General features: G+C 47.6%; 1 non-coding gene across 1 annotated transcript; it reads right to left on the reverse strand.

Annotated features, from left to right (window-relative positions):
* Positions 1-17260: 17260 nt before the first annotated feature.
* LOC132651557 (small nucleolar RNA SNORA70) lies at positions 17261-17399 on the reverse strand. Its single transcript, XR_009589166.1, has one exon. It is a non-coding gene; the product is annotated as a small nucleolar RNA SNORA70 (small nucleolar RNA).
* Positions 17400-18749: the final 1350 nt, after the last annotated feature.

Here is an 18749-nt window from a genome sequence, read left to right on the forward strand (position 1 = left end):
TCATATGCCACCTATGCTCACTCTTTACACCAGGATGCAATTTTGATTCCTGCCCAGGCACCACTAGGCACAGTGAGGCAGAGCACTGTGGACTCAGGGCTCCTGTGACACAGCTCTTCTTGGGAATTCCCATTGCCCCACGTCCCCTCTGTGAGTGTGGGCACACCAAGCATGGGGACCTCAGACCTTATCCTAGGAATTCCTAACCTTACAGTACTATGAGGTGCAAGTGACATTCTCCTCAGTCCCTCAGTCCTTCCTTTCCAATCCTCTGTATCCATAAACAGCTGATGGTATGCTCTAGCCCTCCTACTTACTATGCAAATGTGTAGTGTCTTTGCTGTTGCATTCCCATCTAACCCTTACTGACTTCAAATCTGATCTTACAATACATAAAGGAGACCAGGTGTGTCTCAGGCCATACCTACTGGATGATGCAATACTAAATGTGTATGATGGAGGTATGGAGCTCAATTTAGGGATCACTAGCAGAACCGTTCCTCCAATGAGGCTGTCTCATTTTGCAGGGCTGCCTGGCTTCCTTTGATCCAGCCCCCTTGCAATCCTGAGCCTTGTCACAGAAGTGTCACAGAGAAAACATAAGCCTGCCAATTACTTTAAGCTGCCTTCTGTAGGACTTTCCTTGAACATGTCCTCTAGCAAGTCTGAATGAGCACCATCAGGCCCAAACATGACCCCATCATCCAGGCACCGTGCCTCAGAGGGCACCCTTAAAAACCACAGATGTGTGAACTACACTTATAGATTGCACACCTTTTACCCCTTGCAGGCTGGCACACGCTTCAGCTTCCCTCGGGAAAGACATTCTCAGACCCACATACTTCAGTTAGAAAACATACCTGGGAAGACCAAGTGTGTGTTCAAGCCCACAAGCCAAGGTATCCATGCAGCATCTGTAACCCAGTCATAAAGAGATGTGTGTGTACTCATATCAGGCCACACTCCACCCCCAACCTCCAGTGTATATTCTGTTTAGATATCCCTGTTTTGTCAGGGAATATATTAGTCCCTGCTATTCCTGTAGCCTGAATAATTCTTATCAGTATTGTCACCTGCATCCACCTTTTTAGGCATAGCCTGCCTCTGGGACACTACTTTCAACCAACTATTTGCTGAAATTTATGTGATTGTTACCTTCACACTGAAAACAGCAATATCTTCTCCAGAGGCCCAAGGAGAAGGGTGTAGATGGAATCCTGTAATCTCTGTCTCAGCACGTGCTTTAGCCTTTGAACCAAAGGCCTTTTATCAAGACCTTGCACACAGTGTCTGTGTGTGAAGTCTAGTCGAGTTTTCTCGAGACGGGAACAATGGCTTCTCTGCCTGTGGAAAGACAGAAACACGGGTGTGGGGCAGTCTAATGAGAGGGTGCAAGAAGGGTACAGTGTATATTGCTCACACACAGGAGCAGAGATACACAGAGGGATCCAGACGGGCAGATGGGTTACAGGGAAAATGCAGCTGCACACACTGTAATGCCCAGCTGGTGCTTAACCCAACTCTGAGCACTACAAAGTCTCAGACACAGACACAAACTAGTGCCTGTTGAAGGGACAAAGTCTGCCTGTTCCTCTGGTGTTCATATTGCCCCAATTTATTTTTTTAACCTCAATCTGCCTAAGTGTGATTAGTGGCCATATAGAGGCAGTTGTCTTTCAGAGACCTTTCTTACTTCTTGTGTCAGGTATCCAGGCCCAGAGAGTATCACCACTTGGCATTAACAATCCTCCAAGGGAACTGCTGGTCAGCACCCGCCTCCCACTCCTAAACCCCAACCCCAGCCCCATGCCCCTCCCTCCCATTTACCTCATCCTTAAATGCCTTCCAGGTTCTCTCTAAGACAACAAAAGCCACAAATATCTAGGGGTAAGGAGCTGCCACACAAACGCAGTCATTCTGTCAGGAGCACAAGTGACAATCCTCGTCAAACAGAGAGGAGGCATCCATTTACTTGTGTTAGCGAACTGTGCTTTCAGGGCCTGGAACAATAAAGCTGGCAACAAAGCCTTGTCACCTGAGGACAAAGAGACAGGGCTGGGTCCTTGGGGCTTCATTCAAACAATAGTAGTAGAATCTCTCCTGTGCTATGAATGAGCACACAGGCTCCCAGGGCACACTCACAAGGTCAGCTGACACACTCACGTTGGCTGCAGGCACCTACCTGTGTGCTTTGCGTGTCTCTAGTGATCTCACCTCTTCAGTCTGTGAATATTCTTCGCAAATGAATCTGTAACCAGGAAAGAATGGCTTGTCTCTGTTGTCATGGAAACCACAGTGTCATCGGAAAAACCTTCTCTCCTAGTATCAAGTTCTCTGTGGAAATCAGGAAGTACTAATCCATCCAGGAGGCTGACTGTTCATTTACATCTTTGTCACCTAGTTCCCTCACTGCCCCTGCAGCTGCAAGCATGAAAAAAAGTAAACATGCACACACTTCAGAAGATGAGATTGCCATTCCAGGGTGCAGGGCTTTTGACCACAGAAGGACAAGGCAAGACAAGAGATGACAGGTTCCAATTTGCTTTCTAACATAATAAGATCAGGGGCCATGTCTGAGAAGGACATCTTTTCAACTGCCAGATTTCAGAAGGCAGGCATATTGCTTCTCTAGGTGCAAATAGGTTTTTTTACGTTACTTGGCAGAAAATGAGGAGGACCTTGGACCTGCACAGGATAGAAAGTAGCTCAGGAATTCAGGAGCTGCATAAAAAAAAAAAAAAAGAAAGAAAGAAAGAAAGAAAGAAAGAAAGAAAGAAAGAAAGAAAGAAAGAAAGATAGAAAAAGAAAATCCATCTTGAATCCCAAGTTGGAAGGGAACATATCAAACTTCAAATGGTGGAAGCTTTAAAAACCTCAAAGCCCGCCCCCAGTGACATATTTCCTCCATCAGTGCCACACTTCCCAAATAAACCTCCAACAGTGCCATCTACTAGGAAGTAAATATGCAAAAGCCCCAGGCTGTGGAGGATGTCTCATTCAAACCAACACCTCATACACACAACACACACACAACACACACACACACACACTCACACACACATTCACAAATTCACACACAGACTCACACACAGACACATACTTGCAGCCCACCCCCCAGCCTCTTCAACTGGTACACAGGAAACTGTGTTCCCTTAAGCTGTCCCAAGGCATGTCTGCTAGTCTATGCACCCATCACTGCATCCAGTGAGATATTTTCTCAGCAGATTAGAGGACACAGATTGGAAAATTCACCTCTTCAGGGTCTTTCTATTCTGCCATGCACACACAAGGATGGTTACAGGAAGTGACTTTTGCCTGACTGACTTCACTGAAAATGCTTCCAACATTCATGGAGTGGCAGTTCATTTCCTTCTTAGGGCTGGGTAGTATTCTATTGCTTGAATGTACCATGCTTGGCTTATCTCTTCATCATGAGGGGCTAATTCAGGGTCTTTCCACTATGCCTGGGACTGCTGTGAGCTTTTGCATATCAATATTTGCTCAAATGCCTCTATTCAAGGGAGTGGCCCATAGACCTAGGGGTGGAGTGACTGTATGATGTAGCATTTCCTCCCCACAGTAGATAGGGCATTGAAAATTCCTGAAATAACAGGGCCTTGGGATTCTTCCTGTGATGAACAGTAGGGTTTTTTTTTAATTAAAAAATTAATTAGTTATTACAATTTATTAACTTTGTATCCCAGCTGTGGCTCCCTCCTTCATCTCCTCCCAATCCCTTCCTCTCTCTCACCCTCCCTCCCTCTTCTTCTCCTATGCCCTTCCCCTACTCCACTGATAGGGGAAGTCCTCCTCCCTTCTATCTGACTCTAGCCTATTAGGTTTTAACAGGACTGGCTGCATTGCCTTTCTCTGTGGCTTTTGCCTCCCCCAAGGGAAGGTGATCAGAGAGCCTGCCACTGAGTTCATGCCAGAGACAGCCCCTGTGCCATATAATAGGAAACCCCTTTGGAGACTGAGTCAAAGGTTTTAGGGCCTATCCATGCATGGTCCTTGGTTAGGGACGTGTCAGAGCCCAAGCTGAATGATATTGTGATAGACGAGAGTCTCACTTACCCTTCAGATTGGACAAGCTCCTGAAAGCAATCAGAAAGGGGGCCCTGAGCCCTGCAGTCCTAAAAAGGCTAGCACAAGACTATACCATGGGCAAGAGACTAGGAGACTCCTGTCTCTGGCCCTTGTGTACTTTTGCAGTTGTCACTGGACACCTGGGTCTCCCAGAGAAGCAGCCATGAGTGATGCTTAGACAGAAGGGCCTTAGTGGGGCCCAGTGTACTTGCACAACCACAGACACCAGTCAAGCACACACATCTTCAAGCCCCAAGTTTCACTCCTGTGATTGCTGGGTGGGGGTCACTTAGGAGCACCTTCAGTTAGTCTCTTGCAAGGCCTCCTGCTATTCTTCAGAGGACAGCATCTTTAGCTTCTGCATGTGAGGAGTAGTCCTGCAAAAGGAGGGTCTTGGTGATCGTCCTGAAGCATTTCAGTATAGGTGAGTGACTAGGTATTAGGGCCCACGAGGTGACATCATGGGCCTCCCTTCCACACTGGAGTGGACAAACCTGAGAAGGGCTGCCTGGGAAAGATAGGTGAAGTTTCTAGGGACTATAAAGGAGTGGGCAGGAGAGCATGTGTGCTCCTGCAGAGCTCAGGGACCTTTCACAAGGATCTCTCAGAACCCTTTGAGTACTTCGAAGATTCTGCATAAATCCATACTTCCACATGTGGGGGTATTGAAAACAGGAAGCAGAGGTGTTTGGGGCACTTTCGGCCTATCCTAGCAGAGTTCCCAGTTTACACATGCACAACTGAAAGTTCCAAGACAAGCATACAGGCTTTAGGGGGGTTGAGGCCTGGTGGTGTGTGTGTGTGTGAGAAAGATGGAACACTATTGTTGTCCAGGCTCACACACAGCAGACATGTAGAATACTTTCCTGAAGTAAGGAAAATCTGACACCACCCTGGAGGAGAAAAAAGGTCTCAGGGATTGTGTTGAGCTATGTATGTTCATGTAGGTGAATGACTAGGTATTGAGACCCAGGATAGACCCTGAGAGGAGGTGTGAAGCCTGAATTCCACAGTGGAGTGGAGGAGGCCAGCAAGGGCAGTGTGGGAAAGCTTTGATACAATGCAGGGAGTGAGCAGAGCGGGCAGGACAGCATGTGTGCTTGCAGGACTAGGGATCTGCCACAAGGTCCTTGCTGAAGTCCTTGGGCATAGGACACATTCATCTGGGTCCGCACTTCCACAGTTGGACCTACTTAATACGGGTATGTAGGTGTTTCAGGTCCTTCCAGGCCTGAAGCGCACAATTTCCCATTCACACATGCTTGATTGCAGGTGGCCCTACCAAGGAAAAGGAGAGATAGGCGCTCGTATCATGTGTCCTTGCTTTTCCACAAAGGCCGAATCTTTTCCAAAGGGAGGCACAACTAAGCCATGACCACTTTCTCATGGGGAAGCAGGATTCTGGGCAACAAGGGGGAGGTGTGTTCCTCTAGGTGAGTGAACAGGTATTACGACACAGGGTGGTTTCCTGAGGTGATGTTTAGGGCCTGAAGTCCACCTGGAGTGACCTAGGCCCCAAAAGGACAGCCTAGGAACATTTTGTGAGAAATGCAGGGTGTGAGAGGAGTGGACCAGGCAGCGCATGTTGCCTGGGGATGTAGTCGGGACCTTCCACATGGCCCTTCCTGAGGTCTCAGGGTACTACACATGTTCTTTCAGACCACACGTCCACAGGTGAGCCTATTTGAAAGGGGGTGTGGGTTTATTAGGTCCCTTGCAAGGCTTTAACACGGGGTTTCCTGTCGACACATGCGCGACCCCAAGCCTCAAGTCACACATGCACAATTAACAGCTGGGCTACAGCAAGAAACAAGGATTGGCCAGTCTCACACATGCACACTCATTTTTTTCACCCTATTGTAACACTTCCGGAAGTGACTTCTCAAAGCTGTGACTACCTTCAAGGGTAAGAAGGGTTGGGGGTATCGCAGTGAGGAGGCCTGTTTCTGCAGCTGAGTGACTTTGCATTGGGACCTGGGGTATAGGACCTTTTCAGAAGTGACTTCCCACTAGCTGTGCCCACCCCTCGGAAGTGAGAGGGATTTGGGGAGTTGGGGAATGCTGTGGGTTATACCTCCACAGCTGAGTGACTTATTATCAGGACCCACTATAGGACCTTACTGGAAGTGACATCTTATTATCTGTGCCTACCCTCAAAGGTGAGGGGATTTGTGGGATTGCAGTGAGGTATATTTCCCTAGTTGAATGACTGGATCTCGGGGGACCCTGGGCAGTATGTTAGATCTATTAGTAAAAGATGAGGCTGGCAACTGATCTTCTATGAAAGAGGTTTATTAGGTGGATATGGAGGGAGAGGGGAAAAGGAGAGCAGGACATGATGGGGAGAAAGAGAAGGGGGGCGCCCCAATAGAGAAAGGAACCAAGAGAGAGAAAGAGAACAAAAGGGCAAGAGAGAAGAGCGAGAGAGACCACATGGACGGCTGGTCCCTTTAAGGGGCAAGGTCTTCCCTTGCTCCCTTTAAGGGGCACGCCTTCCAGGTGTGGCCATCTGGCTGGCTACACATGATGACCTCATAAGTTGCTAGGTAACCCAGGTTTTGTTCCAAAATACTAACATAGTACACTTTCTGGAAGCGAAGTCTGGAAGTGAAGTCACTCAGACTCTGACCACCCTGGAGGGTGAGAGAGGTTTGGGGGGATTGCTGTGAGGTATATCTCCCTAGAGCTGTGTCACTAGTTACCATTGGACCCACGGTAGTCTGTGAGGGGACTTCTGGATCCAGAATTCCACATCACACATAGAGTCTGGGAGAGCTTTTTAAGGAAGGGCCACAAGGAAGTCTGAGAGGAGTGGGAAGTGCAGCATGTGTGTTGGTGAAAGGTCTAGGGACCCTGTCTGTGTAGTGCAAACATTCTCCTGTGGTTTGTATTTCCACGGGTGGGACCACTTAAAAGAAGGTTGTGGGTGCTGTAGTCCTTCCTAGGCTTTAGGAGCATAGTTTCCTGTTACTGTGTTTCGGTGCTCAGGTGGTTACTGGTTCATGCAAGTGCAAATGCAGCACTCGAACATTCCACTCCCTCTCCTGGCCCCTCCCTCCCCTGCCCTCACCACTGGCCCTCCATACTCAGTTAGACATGTGGGGTTGCCGTTCTTGCTTTTCCAGATGCAGAGATATGTACTTTCCTGGCAGCCTAACTAGGTGTGACCCACCTTCATGGGTAAGGAGGGTCCCTGGGCATCATTGTGGCTCCTGTCCACCTAGGTTTGTGCCAAGGTATTGGGACCCAGGATAGCCCATGGTGTCCTGAGTCTCACTTCCCCATTGCCCCTTGGGTATCCTTGGGTACCAAGATGGGACATCTGGGTACACTGAGGTTCAGCCTTGGACCACATCATGAGTGGGATGTCTGTCACCATTTCTGATGTTTCCTGGGCCCTTTCATGCATGGCAGCTGCCGGGTCTGAGCCATGCATGTGTGACCCATCTGTTGCAAGTGCACCTCCTAGCCCTAACTCCCGAGTTTGCAGGCCACTCCCAGGCCACCCATTCATCTGTTTCAGGCTGCCTCGACCAAGGATGAGTGCTTGGCCCACCACAGGCAAGTGGGCCTGGTGGGTCAGCCTCAACTCTGTGGACTTTCTGAGGGGCCTCAAATAGGGCCAGACTGACACATGTTTGCCTGCTGAGTACTGATGCCTACCCTCTAGCACCTTCCACACATGCCAGGCACCCCCCTTGTGTGAGTACACCAGCTGGGGTCACTTGCTGGGCCCTTTCTCTTGTATAGGTGCTGTTCCAGCCTCTCAGGAAGCACACTGGTTGAGGCAGGCAGTAGCAAAGGAAATTGCCTCCCTTTCTAAAGAAAAAGATGTTCCTGAGGGGAGGGTGTTGAAATGGGATTGTCCTGGTGAGTGGGTGGTTACTAGAGGATGCTTTGGTGAAGTCCCATGTTGGGGAAAGTGTGTCAGAGTGTGGGGAGATGAGAGTGGCATTGTGCGTGGTAGACCCAAGCTTGTCCTATGAGGTGAGGTCCAGGTGGAAACAGCAGGGTCCCTGGGGGGGCGCTTCTGTTCCCCACAGAGAGGTGTGGACCATCACAGGACTCCCTGCAAAAGCCATGGCAGGTGGAGTAACCATCCTCGAGAGGCAAGAAGGAAATCCTTTCCAACATGCCTTAACTTGCAAGTGCTGGTTCAAGCTTCTAGAGTCTAAATTCAGACAGTTTATTTTAGGCAGGGTTAAGTGTGGTATAATTTTGGGAAAAAGTCCCCAGTAACACAGTTCCCTTTGCAGAAACAAGATCTGGGCTTAACTACATAGATACTCTGCTGCAATGTACATGTGACCTCTGCCACAAAGAGAGGTTCTGTGGCTTAGGGGCCTACGATCTGGTATGCTTTCAGTCATACAGGCAGTGCCGAGGTCACCAGGCTATAATGTACATTTTGATATCTCCCCTAAAGAAGGGTTCTGTTAACTGAGAAACAAAACTAACGATGGAGGTCTAGGGAGGGATAGTCTGAGAAAAACTTAATAGTCTGGGAAATTCGGGTCTGGCCTGGCCCTACAGGTAGCACAGATCACCAGGCTATTAACAACCACCACTCCCAGGCTTCTGGGTGGAAAACAGGTATACACATCGCTTCTGTTGAAGAGAAAAACTGGCATACTTTACAGCCCTGGCTTCTGTAGTGCTTGTCTGTGACCTCATGCCCTCTACAGGCTGCTTATCATTTGGGGTGAGTGCATTAGGACAACTCTGTATTTGGCTCTGGTGTATTCTTTGGGTCTCTCCTGCACTGGTGGGTCTCTGAGTTGCTTGTGAGGCATCCGGACTGAAAGTGGGTAAGGATATCACCTGATTGTACAGCAGGGCTTAAACATTAAATGCCCAGACATGGCTCCAGTGATCTCATTGGCCATCGGTGGGTTGGTGTTTGTGACTAGACACCAATGTTGGGTCACTTGGTTTGGGGCTAGGCCAAGCTTGTCCTATCCTGGGGACAACGAATCAGGAGGAAGGGCTGAGATTGAGGGCTACTGGGTTGTGGAGAGCTCTGCATTCAGCCAGAGGGATGGAACAGAATGTGATTGGACTTGGCGGGCTATTAATATTACCTTTTCTGCCTCCTCTTTGAGCCAGCACAAATGCCAGGGCACATGGCCACAGGTGGTGGAGTCCTGGTCCCTGTTTCCATTGCAGTCATGAAGTTCTTCTCAGTGTCTTTATTATCTATGCATGTCAACATTTCAGGAGTCCTGCTTGGCCCAGAAAGGCCCCAGCCATGTCATTCAAGGATGGGAAGGCCATAGAGAGAAGTGCCAAGTGCCAAAGGGCAGATGCAATCACCCCTGGTAACAACTGATATGGGGCATATAGGGCTGGGCCCAACGGAGGTGACACTCTACTTCCTCTTGGCATGTGGAGTTCTGGGCCATCGGGGTCGGGGTGGGGGAAGGAACACGGCTGTAGTCTGACACTGGTCTCTAATATTCACACATGTTCTGTGTTTCAGTCCTCACTAGACATTCGTAACCCATGGCACAGATGGGAGGCTCATAGAGCTGTTGGTCCTGGCCAACATGTGTCTCTCAAGAAGCCCATGGGTCACAGGGAATTTTCTTTTTGAGGCTTGTACAAATACATGTACCCTGATGTCGATAGGCTTGGATCGAGCTGAGTCTCACCTGTGTCTAGGCGCTAGCAGTGGGGGCATGAGTCCCTGGAAGACTGCTCTAAAACCTTTGCTGGGCGTGTGCTTACCCAACTATAGAGTGAAGCTGTTTCTCATGTGGGGTTAAGAGAGCAGCACATTTCATTTGCAAAGGTTTTTCCTTTCTTCTCAATGCAGCAGAAAATCCAGCAGTTGACACCAGTGAGCTGAGCAGCTGTTCCTCGAGATCAGATGTGCAAGAGGCCAGGTGATGTCTTAGAGGAATGTTGGCCTGTCCTGCGAGGTAGTTTCAGTGAGGTCATATTCAGGCATAAAAAGAAAATTTTGCCCTTTCCCTGGGAAATGGATCCAAGAGGAGAGTGTGCTGTTAAGCAAAGTAAGCTAGAATCAAAGAGACTCCTGTCTCCCGCCTTCTCTCACTTGAGCATCCTAGATTACAGATAAGGCCATAAAATGATAGAGCTGGAAATAAGAGGGGAGACTGGGCAGAGGCAGGCAATACCCAGTTGAGGGGAAGGTCTGGGGGTACAGGGGTTAGAGGCAGACTCTGGAGGTTGAACATGGTCCCACGGTATGAAATTTGAAGAGACACTGTCTGGGTGACAGGACAGATGTCGGGAGGGTAATGAGGAAGTGAAAGAATCAGACTAACTTTGTAACCTATGTTTCTTTTAATTGCCTTATAACTTATATTTGCAAGTTTTAGGCCCATGTTAATTAAAGCCTCTTAGTGCTTCTCCAGAGAACCGAGGAATGTAAAAGTTCCTGACATTAGCCATCTGTGAGGGCAGAGATAAGGAAGAGAACAAGCAGAGATCTCTACTAAATGGAGAAAAAATCACCGGCTGGCGCCAGTGAGATGGGTTTTGCTTGGAAACTGGACCAAATGGCCCCAATCCTTCTCCTGACCTTTGATCCAAAGCCTGTAACCCCCACTCCTCAGAACAGACATGAGATGAGTTAATCACCCTCCCACATTTAACTGTGGATGGCAGGAAATTCCAAACTGACTTGACGATCATATATTTACGACAGAGCTGATTGGACCTAAGGATGACCAGAACTAACCAATTATTTTAAAAGTTAGACACTCCATCCAATCCTAAATTGCCAAGAAGTCAACCCCAGGAGATTCCTGAGTTGTGTCTTTTAAAAACCTAAGCTCTTTGTCTCTCGGGGCCACTCCTAGCTGACCAGCAGGGGTGACCCCATTGTGCAATGGTTAAGAAGAGTGAGTCTCTTGCGTTTTTGCATCGATGGATGATTAGTTTCCTGAGTTCTCTTCATACCTTCTTATATTTAGGCTCTTGCTGGGCCTAACATTAATGAGAGTGAGTATGGCTGGAGGGCGGGATGTACATGGATGAGTACAGCTTTAAGATACACAATGCTGCCATACAGTGAATGGATGCCGGTAAACATTCAGTATAAAAACCCCCACCTGCCACAACACGACACAAAGCTACTGTTTGAGGAGAGGACCTACTTCCATGGAGCTGCCTGCAATGGGCAGGGAATATACCTGGAATGCAGTTTTCATGAGTCGCCCAATCCCCAGGATGGGCTGGGGCTCCTGGGGGTACAGCTGACTTTCAGTCACCCATGCTCCAGTAAGGAGCCCTCAGCCGTGTGCCCTTACACATCTGCACTGGACTCATTGGCTCACGATGACAGTGTGAACACAGGAATAAAAGCAGGGACCCAAAGAGGGGGAAATCCGAATTTGCCCCATGTGAGTTCTAGTCTCGGTACAGCAGCATGCCTCCCCTTTCCTTCAAAGCAAACTTAGGGTGTTTGTCCTCAGTTAAGAGTTCTGTGTGAATTTTCTTTTTTTAACAGGGAGCCTTTTGAGACGAGCATGCAAGACTTCAGAGGTATGTTTGAGCAGATCATGGTAGACCCAGGGCTTTCATTCCAACTCTACAACCTGCACATGGTGAAAATGTGCTCACTGAGGCCAACAGGACTCTGCAATAGTTCTGTCACCCACAAGATGTTTTGGAAGGGTAAAGTGTCATTTGGCCTCCATGGGCTACCTTTCACATAACTTTGAAGTAGCTGCTGTGAGCAGGAGGAATGTTGTAGCTGTCACCTGGGTTGAGGGGAGAGAGCTTCCTGCTTCCTGCATTGCTGAAGAGTAAGTGCTACTAGGGATGATGGACCAGCAGATAAATCTCTGCACAAGTGGTACTTTGTATTTCAACAGCTGTTTTTCAAGTTCTGAATTAAGTCATTTTTTCTGGCTTTCCAGAGTTGCTCTCTCCCAGGAACCCCTGCCTCAGAGGAGTGATTTTCATGCTCCCCATTTTCATGTTCTTCTTTGAACCACCCTTCTCTTCTTCATTTTTTTAAGCTATAAGAGCCTTCAACTACGTATGTCTTTTTTTTTAACTTTCATTAGATGTCAACCTATGCTGTCTGTTTTTTATTTTCTATATCTCCCCTACTTGGATGGTCCTATGAAAGCATTAATCTCCCCTTTTTGGCAGGGGAAGGCATGACAGTATGGTGAGATTATTTGGAACTGGGAAGTTGGAAGAAGTGGTGTCAGTGCTGAGACTGATGGGACAGGGCAGAGCTACTCACAGCTGTGGCCTCAAGCTGAAGTTGGGAGGGGTGGCCATGCACAGCAAAGGCACATGCAGGTGCAGCTGTTTGAACTAAGAAGTAGGCAGTAGCTATGACCTTCTTACCCAGAGCACATAGAGAGATATTCAGCTCCAGGCACTAGCAGGGTGTTGCAGGTTCTGTCTGACCATCAGCTCTCTATGCTAATGAGAGCCTGTGGGGTGAAACCAGCTTCGAACCATCTATGCTGAATGTGGAGCTTAGACAGTCATAAATTGAGGGACAGGGTACGACAGGTATCAGAGCAGTGCACAAACAAACAAACAAACAAACAAAAACAAAAGGCAGTATGTCAGGTGTAGTTTAAGCCTCAGGGATATAGCCTCATAAAAAGCTCAAAGTCAGGGCAGGCAAGGCCATAGGTGGTGGGATATTTCAGGTGCTGGTAGGCTAGGTTGCCTCTTGTTCACCTGCTCTGCCAGGGGAACCTCCTTACACGTCTTGCTGACCATCCAATGAATAATCATGAGTTGTAGGGTCCTCAGGGACCCTAGTCCTCACATGCCACTGCTCTGTTCAGGTCTGCATCCTCAACCAAAGGCTGCTTTTGCATATGGGTCCCCACTGCTCTGTGGTCTCCTGTTCAAAGGCCATCTCTCTGATGCAGCTGGGCAGGCTGGCCCAGACTGGTTCATCGACAAGAGGTGCATCATGTGCACCCTCCTCGACTTCTCCAGAGAAGGCATTCAGTATTCCTCTGCCATCCCTGCCTACCTTCCACACCTGCACACTTACACCACTGTGTTCCCACAACTAGGCCAACCTCTTCTTCTGTCCCCACTCCCACATCATTTCCAAAAGAAAAGCTAGGGAAACCAGCCCATGACCACCCAGCACCACTCCTACCCCATGTTCCTTCAACTAAGCCCACCTCACAATCCTCCTCTACTACCACCCTCACACCCACCCCCAATGCCTTCCCTTGACCAAAGGGTGGGTTAGCAAGGGAAACGAGCCTATGGGTTTCTCGAACTAAAGCTTTAATAAGAGCACAACTGGGGATGGTGTTGGGAGAAAACAAGGGATGAGGCTGGCTACCTATGCAGGGCTGACTATGGGAGAGGTGGAGCAGGATGGACTGATGATGTGCCATGGGTAGACAGGGCAGGCAGACAGGACAGTCAGCTACCCAAAGTCAGGCGGCAGCAGCAGCATCATCTAGTAGCTAGCGAGGGTGACAACTATCACAACTGCTATGAGGTGGGGCCACCTGGGAGATGGTGATGAACTGGAACAGTTCTCCTAGGGTATTGTTGCAGCCAGTCTCGACCAGCAGCTCCGGGGTGATGAGCCTCTGGGTGCCTCGGCATTGGGCCTCATTGCTTGCCAGTTCCAGAAGCTTGCCAGCCAGGAACTTCAGGGTGGCAGTCAAGAAGATGTACACCATTTTGATCAGCCACTGACCATAACCGCCCTCCCGAACATGGTGCTCCACCATGGTCACAGAGAAGGTCAGCTCTGCTCTGGAGGTATGGAAGCAACGAGATGAAGACCCTCACAGCTGCTCTGCCTGGTCCTGGGCATGCTGGGCTTGGAGTGACTCCTCACAGGCTGGCTTCTACCAGGCTGTACTCTGCTGCCCTGCAGGGCTCTGGGCCTAGACACCTCTGATGTCAATGCACAACATCTGTTCTCTTCTGCACCTGGCTTCGTATCCTAGACACCCCTCATGGTCGCAGCCCAATCTGTCTCTCACTGATAATCTGTTTGTGTGTGTGTGTCAGGGGGGTTTCCTGCACAGCCCTCGATAGGAGCACTTTGCTCTCCTTGACACCTTTAGCCACTCAAGGAACCTTGTAGAAAATAAGATGCAAGGGTAGCGTTGCAATACAGTGGTGCTATGGAAAACCAATCCCTTCACAACTCTAGGCTTCTAAGGTACTTTTGCTGCCCTACCCATTAAACACGTGCTCCTTGTCCCTCCTCCCAAAACATGGTGCCACCACCTAACACTTAAAACTAAAACAACTTGATCTTGTAGTGGGGCTGTGGCATTTCCCAGAGAGATCCAGTGTAGGCAATAGTTTTTCAAATCCTACTTTATTTGTGTGTTCCTTAAAGCTTATATCTTCCTTCCAACCCCCGATTCCCAGGTAGGGGACAAAGAAGGTTATAAGGGAAAGGGGACGTAGCCTTCTTTACTTCTTGCTGAGTATGGTTGTAGGATTCTTTTGGGGGCAATTCCAACATCTGTCAGCTGGAAATCTGGAAGTTCAGGTAACCAACAAGCCAGCAAGAGCAAGAAGTAGTCCTCCTCTCTCTCCTCCAAGCCACTGTCCTTTCTTCCTCTGGGCTATTATATTATAATCCTCAAATTCCTCAGAATTCAACTAATGCCAGCTGGCAAATAGCCTGTTGCTGTGGACAGTATAATCAGTCCCCATAGCCTACACCTGAGATCAAAACAGAACCATGGTTACATCCATAACATTTCCTCCTTTATGTTTTAAAAAATGGCTTTTCTTTTAATATGAATGAGACTTGCTGTTGCTTTCTTAAAAGGAAATCATCAAGGAACCAAACCCTTTTTGGATCAACAGTTTCTTTTATAACCTGATAACTATTGGCTGCCCTTGTCTGGAATGACTCCTGAGTTTTGCTCTTGAACCTCAAAGCTACAATTTCCAAAGCTGTTTCCTAATGGCAAAAAGTTACCTCCCATGTCTTTCTTGGACATGCATTCAACAGTCAAATGACCCCTTTTATCACAGTGCTACAAACTCCAGTATACTGTGTACTTAAACATTCTTGCCTAGAAGCTAGTGCTACCTGAAATGGCTGGTTTGCTTCTCTGGTGGAGCATACCATTATTTCTCAGATTTAATGTAGCAGTCATTTTGAGCTCTGAGGATTTTAGCAGCTTGGTCACAATTTTGTTTCAAGTGTCCAAATTTACTGCAATTGAAGTACAGTGCATTTTGATATTGCAGGCTTTTGGTGAGTACTGGGAACCTCTTAACCTGAGGCTGCTCCTGTGGCAACTCAGTTTGCTACAAGTTAACTTTTTTTTTCTTTCTTGAAATAGGCTGTTTCTCTTTAAACCTTTCACCCTGTAAGGACATCTGCTCTCCCCAGCCTGCCCAGGGTCTGTGAGGACTTGGCATGGAAAGTGGATGGAGCAGGGCAGGGCAGCAATTTCGGGGAAACTCTGCCTCTTAGTTACCAGGTGTTCTTCCTTTCCCAATGGCACTTTTTGCTTTCCAAGCATTTCAGCCTCTACCTGCAAATTCTCTAGTTGCACTGCCAACTCTAGAGTCCTTTCTAAAATGAATGAACCTTCTGATTTTTTATTTCACCCATTTTATTTTTGTTTCTCAAACCCCTGTATATCCGCCCACAACTTTTCCAATTATTCAACCTTCTCACAACCTTCTTTAAAATGGAACGTAAGGAAGGCAATGAAGCAAAACCAGAGAATACACCTGGGAATAAAGTGGGAGAGAAACCAGTGGTAGCAGCCTCAGTAAACCTTTTGCTCAGATCCTGAAACAGTATATTCATTTCTCCTGCTGTCTCTTCTATGTCATCAGAACCCAGATTTTCCATAATTCTAATCCCGACATCTGGGTGCCAATCCAGACTCACCTCGATGCTGTATTCGACCCTGGTTGAAAGAGCTTACCTTTGGTTGAAAACATTTTATAGACACGTAACTGCATTAGCAGTTATGGTTTCAGTATTCTGGATGGGTGTTTATAGGAGCACTTTCTAGTGTTCTCTTTATAGAGAGTTTGATATCAAGTAGTTCTACATGTATGTGTGTGTTTGTCTAACTCTTGATTCAGTCTCTTACTCTTGTTCTGTGCTGTATTTTTTTTAAAGGCATTCTTAGAAACTGTTTTCAATACATTTGAGGTTTGTTTTATGGGTGTGTTCTTGCTGTGTCTTTGTGAGTATATTCCAAGTGTGTCGGTACCCAGAAAGACCAGAAGAATGGCTCAGTTCCCCTGGGGGTTGAATTACAGGTGGTTGTGAGCTATCCACGGTGGCTGATACTAGATGAACTTGGGTCTTCTGGAACAACAGCATGTACTTTCAACCACTGAGCCATCTGTCCAGCCCTGTTCAACACACTTGAGATTGCTTCCTCTTTTACCTGGAATTTGTGAGCTAAGTGTGTTCTTTGTGTAGATTACAGAAATAAATCTATCATTGAAAACAAAAACCCTTCCAAGAGAGAAGAAAGTAGTGATGGTCATGTTTCCCTCTGCTTCCCATTTCATGTGGCCTTGCCACCACTGTTCGTTCCAAATTTCCCTGGTGATTTCTTTTTTAATTGTTCTTTGAAGATCAGCCTGAAGGATTAAACAAAACATTACGTTTTAGTGTGTTTGTGTGTAAGGCAAATGTTGACACTAGGTGTCTTCTGTTACCCTATCTTTTTTTTTTAATTTCAGACAGAATGTTAGATTTATTACTGAACATAACTTGGTAGTGTATAGGAGAGCATCACAGAGGAATCCCTAAGGATACAGGGCCTGCCAATTGTCCAGAGAACCAAGATTGGTGATAAGTTCTACACTATAGCCATCAGGGAGGAGCCACTTCTAATTGACCATTGCCTTCATATTTATCTGCCTTCAACATAGGGAAGCACCAAGTCTTTGAGATATGAATCTAGAGGGAGTGGGGAAAAACTCAGTGAGGAAGAGCAGGGCAAGAAAGTGGAGGGAAGGGGCTTTATTACATGACTTAACTTCTGGCTGCCAGAGGGCAAAAACTTGGCTTTACCTAGGTCCTCAATCATGTGTTCCTTATTCTGAAGCATGATTCAGATGGATCATGATGACTGGACCAGTATGAACCCTGGCCAGTGTGACCTGGGGCTTTGCTAAGGCACCATGCATACCTGTGTGGATCCTCAATAAGAGACAGCATTGAAATTAGAGATTTGAATAACTGCGAGGAAATTGTCTCCAAGGTCCCTTATCGCAACCCATATAAGGCAACAGGGTGAATTCACTCTTAGGAGCCTGCTGTTTGCAACCATTGCACACCAGGCTCCCATGAGGAATGGGACCTACCTGGTCAACTTAATTGACTGCATATTTACCTTATCTTTTAAGACACAGCCTCTGTACTCTGCCCAAAGTTTGGCTATGAGTCTCAACATCTGCCCTGATACCCTGCCGGGCAGAGCCTCTCAGAGGCCCTGTGTGGTAGGCTGCTGTCCTGTTCCCTGTTTTCTCCCTCCTCCTATGTCCATGCTCTTTGCCTTTCTGAATGGGGACTGAGCATCTTAGCCAGAGTCCTCCTTCCTGATTAGCTTCCTTAGTGTACAGATTTTAATATGTTTATCTTATATCATATATCTAGTATCCACTTATATGAGTATAAACCCTGTGTGTCTTTCTGCTTCTGGGAAACCTCACTCAGGCTGATCTTTTCCAGTTCTCACCATTTACCTGCAAATTTCATGATTTTCTTATGGAAGAAGTGGGAGATAGTAACACCTGGAAAGGACAGGAGCTCCACAATGACAGCGACAGATCCTAAAAGCCTGGGAATAGGGGTCTTTTCTGAAACTGATACTCCAGCCAAAGACCACTCATGGAGATGGCCTGGAACCCCTGCACAGAGGTAGCCTATGGCAGTTCAGTATCCAAGTGGCCTATACTGTAATGGGGACAGGGACTGTCTGTGACATGAACTGATTGGCCTGCTCTTTGATCACCTCCCCCTGAGGGGGGAGCAGCCTTACCAGGCCACAGAAGACAATGCAGCCACTCCTGATGAGACCTGATAGACTAGGGTCAGAGGGAAGGGGGAGGAAGACCTCCCTTTTCAGTGGCCTGGGAGAGGGACACAGGTGGGGAAGAAAGAGGGTGGGATTGGGAGGGGAGGAGGGAGGAAGGTACGGGGGGATATAAAGCGAATAAACTATAATTAATAAAAATAATTAATAAAAAATTTTAAAAAAGACACAGCCTTTCAGTCAACATGGAACTCACAGATTTGGTCAGCTTGAGTGGCCAGGGAGATTTGTGGGTGGATTCACCTTCATCCCACACATGCTGCCTCTGGGGTTTAAGAGTATTTCTCTGCTAGGCTCTGCTAGGCTCCCATCAGCATAGCAGAGTATCATTAATAGTGACAGGGGTTGGCTCTCTCCCATAGAGTGGGTCTCAGATTGAGCCAGGCATTGGCTGGATATTCCCTCAGTCGCTTATCTGTCTTGTAGGCAGGGTAAATTTTGGGTTAAAGTTTTTGTGCATAGGTTGGTGTTTCCCTCCCTCCACTAGAAGTAATGTCTGGCTGTGAGGTGGCCTCTTCAATCTCCATGACCCATGATACTTGGAGTCTTAGCTAGAGTCACTTCCTAGGCCCCTATACAGATGTAACTGATAGGGATCTTAGTCTTCACATGGATCTCCTAGTAAGGGAAGCAGGAGCTATT

Source organism: Meriones unguiculatus, assembly GCF_030254825.1.
Source record: "Meriones unguiculatus strain TT.TT164.6M chromosome X unlocalized genomic scaffold, Bangor_MerUng_6.1 ChrX_unordered_Scaffold_31, whole genome shotgun sequence".
Lineage (NCBI taxonomy): Eukaryota > Metazoa > Chordata > Mammalia > Rodentia > Muridae > Meriones > Meriones unguiculatus.